Here is a 12,885-nt window from a genome sequence, read left to right on the forward strand (position 1 = left end):
AGACTCTTTTGCACTTGATTTTTTATGTACCAGCATACGTATTTATTGTTTTTGGTCATTTTGACATTGTATTGATAGTGGCACAATAAAAACTGCTTTAATTTAATAATTATCCATGTCTCTGTTTTTATTATGTGGTTGTGATATTTAATTTACAGTTAATAATAAAGTTTGCCTTTCATTAGACACCTGTTTTTCACACCCATAGGGAGACAGTTTTCCAGGAAGTCTGTCTCAACTCCTGACAGTGTTGAAATTTACTAGGGGGATTAGAAAAATCAAACTAAGAGTGAGTCAGTCACTGGGATAACTCATTCTGGCTCCCTTGACTCTCGTGAAAGACTTAGTCCAACATCTGGTCCAGAGAAATCTTTACCTTTATACATCAATTTTCTTTAAAAATCAGGCAATCTCAGATTTAGCATTGGATAGCACTGGATCTTGGAAAGCATTGTTTTGTTTGTTTGTTTGGTGGGAATATTGGAGAAAGAAAACTTGGAAAGAAGAGCTGGGAAATAAAGACAACATTACAGAACAATGGAAGAAGTAGCACATATGGTCACATACTGTTGACAGAAATTTGGGTTTGCGTGAAGGCTGTGACCTGAAGCATTACATTCATGTAAGAATTTTGCATCTGAAATAGTAACACAGAAAATTCTTGACATATAGAAGACAGGATATGAGAGAGCAAGTAAAACCTCTCTGCTCTCAGATTAACTGAGAAACACATCAGTTGATTACTGTGTCTTTATTACGAATATAATTTACTATTCATTTAAAGAAGTTTTCAAAAAAGACTGAATATATGTTAAAAAGTATGCAGTTAACAGATCAGAACCCTGATGAAATTTCTTTAAGCCTCCCCGGAAATGTGCCGTTTTGTTATTGTAAACAGTAGAAAGTCTAGAGATGAACTGCCAAAAGATCCAGCCAACTCTTCACTGCCATACAATCCTTCATGCCTCATTAACCCCAATATAATTTACATAAACTACTGAACCTTAACGCTGCCTCCAATAAAACTTACAATAATGCATGTAAAGGTCAAGATAACAAATTACAAGACTTAAAATCAATTTCTTAATCAAAGGATACTTTGCCAATAATCTCATGGTAATTTGCTTGCCGTGGGAGAAGAAAAATATGACATGAATGAAATTATTCTGTGTCTTCATTTTTCACTTGCAAATTTTCATATACTGTATTTTGTATCAGGAAATGTTCTGTATAAACTAGCATACATTTTCTAGGTGTTGTGTGGTCTCCATTATGACTAAACTTCAGTGTTAAGTACATTCTGATGGAGTATGTCACTTCCTTGGTGAGGAATAAGTGAAAGGAAGTCTGTTATGAGCAAATACAATGAATTGTTTGTCTTGGTGTAACAACCAGATAGTGATATTCATGCCACAGTTCAACTGGTGGAAATACATTAATGTAAATATTTTTCAGTAACTTAGCTGAAAATGAAGTCTTCCAGTTTTTTATCCTGTATTTTCATTTACAAGAGATTTGGGGGAAAAAAAAAAAAAAAAAAAAAAAAAAAAAAGAGAAAGATTTTTTTGGTAGATAATTTACCTCAATATGTTTCTTTCTATAATTGTTTTAAAAATCAAATCCCTGTCAGATGCAAACACAAAAGTAAATGTCAAGTTATCTTTAGAACTTCTCTAAAACACTCTGTGACTAGTGAATGTTTTTCAGGCTCCAGATTCTTCAAACATCAAAAGTTAAATTTTCACTAAGGTAATGACCTACTGTTTAGCCCATATGTTTGTTGCCTAAAATTGTTGAAAAATAGGATTACATAATAAGAATTTTAGACACCACTGCCTAGTCTGGTTGTTTATTTGAACTGATATTTTGAGACAGTTTCTTAGGGACCAACCTCCTGTTGTTTCCCTTTTGCATGCAGTATGACTCAGTCTTCATATCAACTTGAAGCTTTTCTACTTAATTTGGAAAGTTCAGGCGTAAGACTGCTCTTTTGAAAAGGTTGCATGTACCTTATATGCAACAATGCTTGTTTTATTTTTGACTTAACACAAAAGAAACAAGTGCCAAACCACTTGCTGCTGCTGTTGGACATACTTGAGGCATCCCTGTGTCACCATTCAAGAGGGTTATTTCCACCTGCACTAAGAGGATCTGGGTGGTTTGGCTGGGTGGAGGGTAGAGAGTCTGAAAAGTCACACCTGTTCCTGCTAGTGATCAATATTATACTATAATAATATTATAGTATAGATATATAGATATATAGAAAATAGATAAGTATACAGACCTGACTGACTTTCACAAGAAACCAGGGCTGAAGAACCATGCAAGTATGAGCATCAAGGTAATAAGCAATCTCAATTGCCATAGATGATGAAGAGTTAATAGACATGTGACTCAAATATGACTTGGTCTTTGTTGAGCATGATGTACCTCCCAAACAGTTAATAAAAGAGAAGAATATTATTGTTCTCTCTGGAAGCCATTCACTCCATTTTGATCTACAGAGAAGCTGCTGTACTAAAAAAATTAAAAGGAGAATGGAAGCAAAGAATGTGCCTCAAGAAGCAGTCCATACTGCCCACAAGTCTTGGAGAAATTAATCTCTCTCAGGCAGCACAGTTACAGATCTATAGCTCATCTCTAATACTCTCCAGTTAGAAGCTAATGGTACAGCAGACATTGGCATACCCACCACTTCCCACCCCATCAGGGAGCCAGGACATAGCTCAGGACCTTACAAGCCACCCATGCTCCTGTATCCTACAGTGTAGAGACAGCCTGTCTTCACAGCCTTAACCTGGAAGTTCACAAGCCTCACACAAACCCTTTTTCAGTATTCAGGACATCCATAAAGACTTTTGTTTCACATGACTGTTGATGCCTAGCAAAGTAAGGCATCAAACTGTAATGTCTGCATACCAGAGATCTCACCAAGGCCTCAGACCACCCTGCTTCCAGTAAGATAGTTGTCTTCTATGCTTCTTTCATTCAGCCAAGTGTGGCTGGAGACAACCAAAGGGTTGGAAACATACAGGACAGAGGTAGAAGAGAGACAGACTGACATAGTTATACAGGAATCACTTTTTTGTAGAAGGCATGTGTTTATGAGACAATTTTAAAAAATGATTGAAGTAAAAGCAGAGCAAGGTAAGTAGAAGTGGGCTAAGTTAGCACAAAAACATGACTCTGGTTATTTTTGCCTGTTTTGAAGGGGAAAAAAGTCAGGTTGTGCTAAAATGTAATTTATTTAAAAATATTATCAAAGCATTTTACGTGAAATGGAGTGCTAATTCATTTTGCAGGGTTTGAAAGGTTTCTTAGCTTCTTAAAGTAAATAAAAGTTTCAAATTAAAGACAGTTCTTTTATTTAAAGATTTTTGATAGTGAAATTCTTTTGCTTCTGAATTTTGGTGGTTTTTAGTCTGAAATCTGTGTGTTGAAATGACAGGAATTCATGAGGAGAAGGCTTATAAGAGATCTGAATTTACAAATATATCAAAATAGACCTCACATCATAAAAAATATACCATAAAGGAACTGCATATCACTATTCTGTTCCCTGGTAGGACACTGTCTCATTCTGGAAGCAACAGTCATTTAAACTACTTTTACTGATTATAGAATTAGAGATAGTGTTCTCACAAGCCTGGGTTTTCAGGCAATTTAAAAAATCAATTTTAAATGGCTTCTCTTTTCTTTGTGCTATTTACCCAACACTGTCCTGCAATGGAACATGATACAGTCAGTTACAGCTGAAACTCTAAATATTCTTCTTCAAGCCTCTCTAAGGTTTCTTTTATTAAACAAAGTTCATAAAGTTGCCATCAACAGAAATGCTGCTATCCCCCACATTATTTATCTATTCTAATAGTGACCCTCAGAAAGATCCTCTCTACTTCTGATCATTATTTTAACTTTTCTTAGTATCCACCATATTTTTTTTTTCAACTCTGTAAGAACAGGGTTTGGTTTTGTTTGGGTTTTTGTTTGTTTGTTTGTTTCAGATTTTTGTTTCTGTTTATGGAGAAGCTAGATTCATCATTGCATCATGAATATAGCAGGACCGAGACTTTAAAAAAATATATTTATGTATTAATATTTTCCAGTACAATGTTTCCACTTTCAAAATCCTTTCTTTGTTTTTTAACTGTAGAAAAATGCTTACAGATCTTTCTCCTGAAGACAACTGAAAGCTGAGCTTGTTAAAACTACAGAAGCTTGGGATGCTTCTATCTGCTTGCCTGCTCTGTCTTACAGTACTATCCTGCAAATTAATTCCTCTTCCTTCTGGTCCTTGCCAGCCTTCTGAGCTCTGCCATTGTCACCTTGTCACCCTCTGTGACAAGCAGAGCTTGGAAGGGTGATATAATAAACTTTGCTTTTGATGAGCTATTTAGTGTGATAGAGGGGATTACAGATACAAAGAGAACTGTGTTTTACAGCCCTTGTTTAATTTCCTTCCATACTATGAAGTTGGCGTTTCTTCAGATTAAAAATAAGCCTCAGGTGGATCCGTAAGTATAAGAAAAAACATACAAATAAGCAATTTAATTAGAAATAAATACATTTCAAAAAAGTGTAACCACATCTAATTCAGACCGTACATACTTTAACCTTTTCTCATATACCTCAGACATATGAGTCATTCATTTTATCTCCGAATTTTAATATGATATATTCTAAATCCATATCCAGAACCAAGGCTTCAGTGTACTTCCTTAGTAGTTCTGATCTTGGAAAATCAAAGATAGAAATTATGAGATTCTCTCTAGAGTTTGTTGAACTGTTGTCTGCAGTTTGTATGGCCTAAATAGCTGAGCAGTGTTTTCTGTCCATTTTGTGCTTGCAGATAACATATACCCTAGTGAGCAGGTCATAGGAACCTTTCAGAAGGGTTCTAGAGAAATCAGTTAAAAAAATACAGAGAACATTGTTTCATTTTTACACTGTTAATTTCACTTTTGATTAGTCTTGAAAAGGCTGTAAATCAGCATTGGAGACAATCAGAGCTTGCTTTCACTGCAGTCATTCCAGAGTTGCTTTAACTCTTTTTTAGTCTCCAAGGTAAGCAGGAAACAATGAAGCTAAAAGATTATTTTTTTTTTCTGTGTGAAAACATAATGTTCTTGCCATTTCTATCAGCTGTTCTAATAACCAGGGATTAATTAAAGAGTCACTTGTTGCTTATTCTTATATTCCAAATAGCTTTAATCCCTGAAGTTCCAAAGTAATAAAGACAGCAATTCCATCCTGTACACATGGGACAAGAAGAATAGTCCACCTTTGGTCTCATGTTGTGTTAAACCACAGAAAATAATAAAACCATAACTTAGATAATTCCCTTGCTAGCAGTACTGTATATAGAGAAATGCTGGGGATTCTCATTCTCCATGGCTTCTCCACAGGACTCTCGGGCTATGGAGGGCCAATGTTTCACTGCAGAGAGTGGCACAGACCCAGCTGAACATCTGGCTTCAGCAGCAAAACAAAGATCTCTGATCAGCAATTTCAAATAGCTTGCTTTGGAAGGAAGTCACGTTTATTTCAATCAGCAGAAAGTGTGCAGGGCTAAAATTAAAAAAAAAAAAAAAAAAAATCCCCACAAAACAAACAAAGCACACAAACCAAAGTCAAACAAAACAACACCAAAACCCAACCAGCCTGCTGGACGTTGTTAAAGATGTAGATTTCTGAATTGTGGATGAATACATGTGGCAGACTGGTAGTCTGATGTTTTCACTATGGTCATTTACTGCAGAGTGTAAACTTCTTTATTCATCTTACTAACATGAAGGAACTACCATAAGAGGAAATAGGACACCTCAGGGCACTGAGGTATCTCAAGAGTTATTCTAGCTCCCTAAGTTAAGATAGATACATGGGGTCTAGCTAGGTTGGAATCAGATCCTGGCACATGGCGTGTAGCATTCCTGTCTGCTGTCAGTCATGGGAATAAGAGCCCAACAAACAAGTTAGGAAGGAGCTTCTGATACTCCAGGACCAATTACCTGATCTATAAGCCTGCGTGGCTGAATCTCCATGTAGCATCTCCAAGTACAGCTGCCTATATTTTGTTTTAGATGTATCCTAAGACTTCAAGCCCCAGGGTTTCTTAACTTGTGGTCTGGAGACTACTGGAAAGGATATGATGATCCACCAAGTGCAAGACACTGATCAGAAGGAAGGGAAAAAGTTAAAATTCCTCAAACAGATCCTCTTTCCAATGGTTTAGAAGCAATTCACAAGACCCAGGAAAATCCTCTGCATGCAGAGCTGACCTCCTTTGAGCATGATGACACAGCATTGTAGAGTGCTGTGTAAGAAAATCTTAAGCACCAAACTGGAAATAACAGGAGGAGGAAGCAAGATAAATAGAGGGTTAATTTGGTGTCTGAGTTAGCATAATGCTAAGAAGTCATAAGATTTTTCCCAGTTACATAATCAGCAGCAAATTTAATTACTTAGGTTCATGGCTTTGAAATAGGTTTGCTAGTCGGCTCTTCAAAACCTCATTAGGGGAGTTATTGATGAAGATACCTTACACAAAATACTTCCCAGTATCTCCCCTCATTCTAATTCAGGAGGCGATGCTTTTGATCATGAATGGAAGTGGTGTGAACTGGATTAATTTCCTGCACTATTCACTGCTCATTGATCAACTATTTTAACATGGGAATTGACACAAAAAATTCCTCTCTGGAAATGGATAAGAACCCAATGTCTGGGAAAGATGTTGATATTAAAGAAAGAGAGTGACATTCTGAATTCTTCTAATCTTCTTCCCATCTAATACAAAGTCTTGCTTGTAAGCAGAATCATGGAAAGAATCAATATCATTTAGCAAACAAATGTGCCCTAGATGCATTAACCAGGAAGGTTCTGAGCCAACTCCTCTGTACATATAAATGGACTATATTCTATTGAAACTGATGGGAGAATGGAAGTTTGGCTGTCTCTAAAATTAAATCAGTTATAAAAAAGTAGTACCCAGCATCAGCTTATGTAAACCAAACCAAGGACACAATGTGGGAAGGTCTTTTAGAAGATCTCAGTCATCAATCTATATTTGTAAATTCCAGTAAAGCCAAAAGCAAAGTTGAAGAGGATTCTCAAAAATGGGTTTGAAAGTTCTCTGAAGTAATTTCTGTTTACCAGAGGATGCAGCAGCATTCAGAAAGAGGCAATTTCGTCTCCTTTCAATTTAGTGTTGAAGCTCAGTTTTCCAGTGCACTAGTGTTGTCATACAGTCTTCTGGTAACATGAGGTGTGTTGATGAGTTTGCTGGTGTAGGATTTATGTTTATCTTCCCAGCAGGTAATGTACGAGACAGTCACTTCTAGATGTACCTGACCAATACTTTCTATAGAAACATTTGTATTAATGACTTCTGAGATCTTTCATCATAATGCGTACCCAAAAGGAGACCTGGCAGGACAGAACATTTAGATTAAATGATGTCAGTTTGAAGAGTCAGACCAAGAGTGTTGAAACCACTGCTGCCTAAACTATTACTCTTGCAGAATGATAATATCTTATTTTTAGAACATTGAAGCATGTCTCGCCCTGAAGCTCAAACAGCACTCTAATAGTTATTAATGGCAGCTGTCAGGCATGCATCTATTGGCCAAGAATGAGTCACACTGGCCATACTAGAAGCCCCAGTTGACTGGAAAGCTGGGCCTTTTTTTTTTTTTTTATTTTATTTGATTTTTTCTTCCCTTTGTTTATTACCTCATTCTTCTGTAGGCAGCATGATAATGAAATATCAGAGTGTTTATCTGCAGTAGCCATTAGGACAAACTAATGATCTTGTTCTGGAGATACAAGCAGGTCATCACCTGCTTTGTCAGTAAATAATACTGTTAAGGAGGTAATTTCCATCACTGTAGGTACTCACAAGTTAATTTAGAAACTACCAGCTTTTAATTAGTGGTGCAGCCAGCATACTGTGGCAAAACCTTGCAGAAAGCCTTTCAATTTAGTAGGAAGCTAAAGAAATACATTAAAAATACCCTTCTCCCCCTCTAAAGAGTGATTTGAAGGACTCTAATACCAATATGATAGACATTAATAGTTAAAGGGAAATGATTTAAAATCTTATATTTCTTTGTCTCCCAAAATTAAAGGACTTTCAGACACATTTCAGTTTTATCAGACTACAGTATTTGCAAATTTAATTTTAAAACGTGATTTTTACATGCATGGGTTTCACAGATCAGCTGCTGTGGCTGTTTTACAGTAATTAATGTAGGCATTTAATTCATGCTTTCCAAACCAAATAAGGAAACTACAAATAGTATAAAACCTGCAGCAACTGTGCCTGTGAACCCTCAAGGTCAATCAAAGTTTGCTGTTAAGTTTTTGTTCAGGAAAGGTCTGCAAGGGTATGAAAGCTGCACAGAAAATCCAGCATATAGCTGCCTACTTGTTAAACAAAGAGAGAGATATAGTGTAGGTCTGCATCCTTTGCTTCAGAATGAAATTAAAAATCTGGGACCTTGCCTAAAAGATCTGTCAGAGAAAAACTGCTCCAAAGAGATAACGACACTGACAGAACCAAAGGGAGAGGTCTCAGGAGACCAAGCTGAAGCCCAGAGGGGACAGCTTTTTGTGACTGAAGACACCCCCACTCTTGCAGGACTCTTCTAATATTGATGTTTTCAGGTCACCATTTAGTGGACATATATTTGCAAATGTCCCTGCAGTAATAAAATGGCACTTTAATGAGTGAGAAAAGTGAGGAAAGAGGAAAAATGGCAGTAAGGAAAGAAGAGGGAGAAAGGACACACAGAAAGAAAGCATTAAATGAGGGAATATAAAGTCCCTTTAACATGAACTCACTACCAAGACAGTGATAGATCAGACATGCCAAAATACATTAGAGAAGAGATAAAGGTGTGCCTGATCCACAAACCAGCACATATTCACTGTTATTTAATTGTGCAAGGCAAAGTCCAGTAAAATGTAAACAAAGTGCACACTAAAACCTCTGGACATGAGTATATGCTCTTCTCTATCCTGGCAAACCAGCTGATGTCATGCTTAACAATGCTCATCTGAATGACCAGACTGGCTTCTGCACCTGGCCTGTCCTCGCCACTGCATTGGCAGTGCTTGCTCTTAAGCCAGCTCCTTCTTTGAATACAGTGTGTTGTGAGATGAAACAATATCTCTCCTTCAGTCTCTTCTTCTGCCCATTAAAAGCCAGATGGGATCCACTTTTTCCACCAGAAAGCTATGGAAAGCATAGGCAATTACATTTCTGTTCTCCTGCTTGTGAACTTTGCTTTTGTCTACATGCATGTCCTATGTCTGATTTCCAGATCTCAGCTGTGGTGCAGCTTTGTTTTAGTTCTCTGGAAGTTTCTTGGTATTCCATGTCCAGAAAAATGGCTGGTGTATGCACTTCTGACCTCCACCCCTCTTTCTTTGATATTATGACAGTCAATATGAAAAGTAGTGCTGTTACCTTGGAACAGTCTTTGATGAATCACTAGTAATAACCCAACATTTAATCCTAATAATTGGGCTACCTGTCAAGATCGTCTGCAAAGCAATTTCTTTAATTTCCACTGATGGTCCTCTTCCAACCTGGTTATCTCCCCTAGATCAATATCAGCTGAAATGTGATTTGGCTTTGTGATCTCTAGGGGCATTAGCCTGTCCACTTGCTGTGCTCAAGATATTCCATCTTTTTCTAATGCTTCAACTGAACACGAAGCAGTAACGACCTGTCCAAGGTGGATGTTATTACTGCCTTGCTTCCTAAACCGCATGCTGGTTTGAAACAGTTAAACATCAGTGCACAGGCAATCCTATCTTGAACAACTTGTTCTTAGTCTTTTCAATGAGTCCATGGTGTGCCATTCTCATATTTGCAGCAAAAGTTCCTTGCCCTTCATACATTGATATGTCATGTATCTCTTCCTGACACCCTGTAGTTCAGCTGTCTTTCCCCAGGTATATGTGTTTACAAAATTTCTCCTGTAAGTAAAGATGTGTCTGAAATGCTTTGGTAAATGAGGCCACAAAGCACATTCCTATCTCTGCACCATGTGGGATGGTCTTCTGTTTTGTCAAAAAGTCCTGTACGGACCATCTGGTTAAACCCAAGAGGAAATGCTTCTTTTACTCATGTAAATTCCACTTTTTAAATGTAGGATAGTTTCCTCACAACAGTTGTTACAGTCTTTGGAGTTCTAGACTGAGACAAATAGGAGGTGTATTTTGTTCTTAGGTTTATGTCAGGGGCTTAAAGTTGGTCTTTGTGAGTTTAGTTATTCCTCTAGGATCTTTTCTTTTGTATGTGACTTATGGACAGGTAACAGAAAGGTTTCTCCTCCTGCTGTTCATTTATATTGCCAGTTTTGTGGGCCGTTTATTCATTTATTTTTGTAATAGTCTCTAACTCTAGCTGAGGTTGCTCACAAGTACAAGAGGTTCTCATATCATGGTGCAGTAGCCATTTTGCCACATGGCATGGCTGTTTACTCCTAGAGGTCCCCAGATTTCTTTGAGATTCCCTTCCAACCCTGGGGAATCCTCTTTGGATTCTTGGCTGAGTCAAGGGCTTTTTTTTCCTGTCTGTATTCTAATATCAACAATCCAACCATGCACATTTGGATCTGCTGCTCTTCCATGAAGATATTATGAGGCAATAAATGAACACTGATCATATGTAAACCTACTTCCACCTCATCTAGCTCTAGTCCAGAAGTCAAGAGCTGTGTTACCACAGCACTTAGTTTGATGTCTGATGAGATCCAGTAAGCCATAGGCACCGTTGTCACATAACCAGGGCTGTACAGTGCATGGGATGCCAGTAGTGTCTCTGCATGGTGCTACATCAGAGCTAGACAGGCTGGCCTACAGGAGGGATGTAAGGAGGGATCAAACTTGAATGCATAGCTCTGATTCTCTTATTAAGAATATATCTGAGGTACCTTGTGACAGCTTCAAAGAGCAGAGTTGCAATGTTTCCTACACAATGCTGATTAAACACCTCAGAAGCACAGGTCATATTCTTTTTATGAATCAGGAATTCCTGATTAGTTCCTTCCATACAATGAATCAGGAAAAAAATTCTAAAAATCACGACACAGAATTTCAGGGAAGGTCAGCAAGTTCTGATAAAACTCAAGCATAAAGATACAGATATCAACATAATATTTATTGATATGTAAATATATGCAGAGAGGAAACGAATATGCTTCATTACAAGAAAATTGTGTTTTCAAATGATCTTGAAAATTTAAGAGATGAAAATGTCTTTAGCTCCAAAGCTGAGAGAAGGTAACAGTTCCATTTCGTGACATTTGATTTTCCAAATTCTCTTTTCATTCTAGTGCTGAACTTCTGTAGTGCCCTTATGGAGGCAGGATTGTTCTGGAATACCCTGAGATCCAAAGTTGTACTTTAAAAACATTTGGAAAAGGCTTATGAAACTTGAGACCCTTTTGTCTTGGGAGTTTTCAAAGTGATTAGTGTGTCAACTAAATTGTGATGACCATGACTGGGAGCCCTTGACTCCTTCCTTCAGGGCTGAGCATCTCCTGGTAGTTCTCTCTGAAATGGGCAGAGTGAAGCTAAAGCCTCAAGTTGCAATGATTGTAGTGCTAAAAATGTGAGCTAGTCTCTCACTCTGGTCATTTCCAAGTTGAGAATCTGGACTAAAAAGATTTCCTGTTAAAAACACCCTTTTCAACTCTTATACTTCTGTGAAATGTTTTGGCCTCAGCACAGTGAAACCATATGAAAAATGTTTCAATCATTTCTTTTTGGAGGCATTATGCTGTAGTCTTTAATTATACACGTTCTTTTTCTGTTCCCCAGAGCTCCAGCCCATTTTGAAATTATTTGTATTTTATTCATATTTTTATTGTTAGAATGCTTTCCAGGCTGGAAACCAGCTTTTGAAAGAAAAACAAAATAAATAAGGGGAAATGGCTGTTCTTTGTTGATTGTATTTTACATAATAACGGTTGGTATCTTTTTAAATAAAAATAAAATACTGGCATTTTTCACACATACAGAATTACAGGAAAGTTGTGGTTTATCTTTGTTTATAGGCTCAAATTTGTTATATGTAATAAAATTCACCCTTTTCCTTTTCTTTTGTACAGATATAGGAGCACAATAAATCAAAAATAATGTTACAGGATTATAAACATTTCTAGAAACAATCCCATTCATCTGAATGCCATTGGACTTTTACTTGGTTATAGGTATTTCTGTTGTGACTATATATATCAATAGTTAGATTCTATCATTTGAGTAGATAAGAAGCATTAGTCTACTTTGTAGTGTGCACATAAATATGAATATGTGAACATATTTATATCTGCACTATTTAGGATAAAATCAATCTACATGCCCATCTACACTTATACATTTATAATATATATTTATACTTATACATTTGTACTTAGAATCCACCCCATATACAAACAGGTAAGTTTATGTAATGATACCTCCAAACAAGATGCAAAAAAAGAGAGCCATATTTGACTTTTAATGATAGTGAAAAAAACAATAAGCAAGATGTCATTTGTAATGTCATTTAAGACACACATACCTTTTCCTATGAAACCTTACTTCTGGGCAGGAATCTACTAATGCCAAGACTTTTGCCATTTCAGGGCATGAATTCAGTGTTAAACAGACTTTGGTATCAAAGTTTCTACATTGTCAGCAATCATTTGGTAACAACAAATGCAGATTCACACTGACCGCTCCAGCTGAGTTGATGTGGCACACTCTCAGATCCATGCATTTGGTGCCATGTCAGCTCCAGAGCAAGAGGGGTCCAGACAGGGAGGTCCCATACTTCACAACTGGATGGGCAAACTCCAGGGACTTGCTGGAGCTACAATTACAGAGGCCTGG

The sequence above is a fragment of the Tyto alba genome, unplaced genomic scaffold (genome assembly GCF_018691265.1).
Source record: "Tyto alba isolate M040663 unplaced genomic scaffold, T.alba_DEE_v4.0 Super-Scaffold_27, whole genome shotgun sequence".
NCBI classification, from domain to species: Eukaryota; Metazoa; Chordata; class Aves; order Strigiformes; family Tytonidae; genus Tyto; species Tyto alba.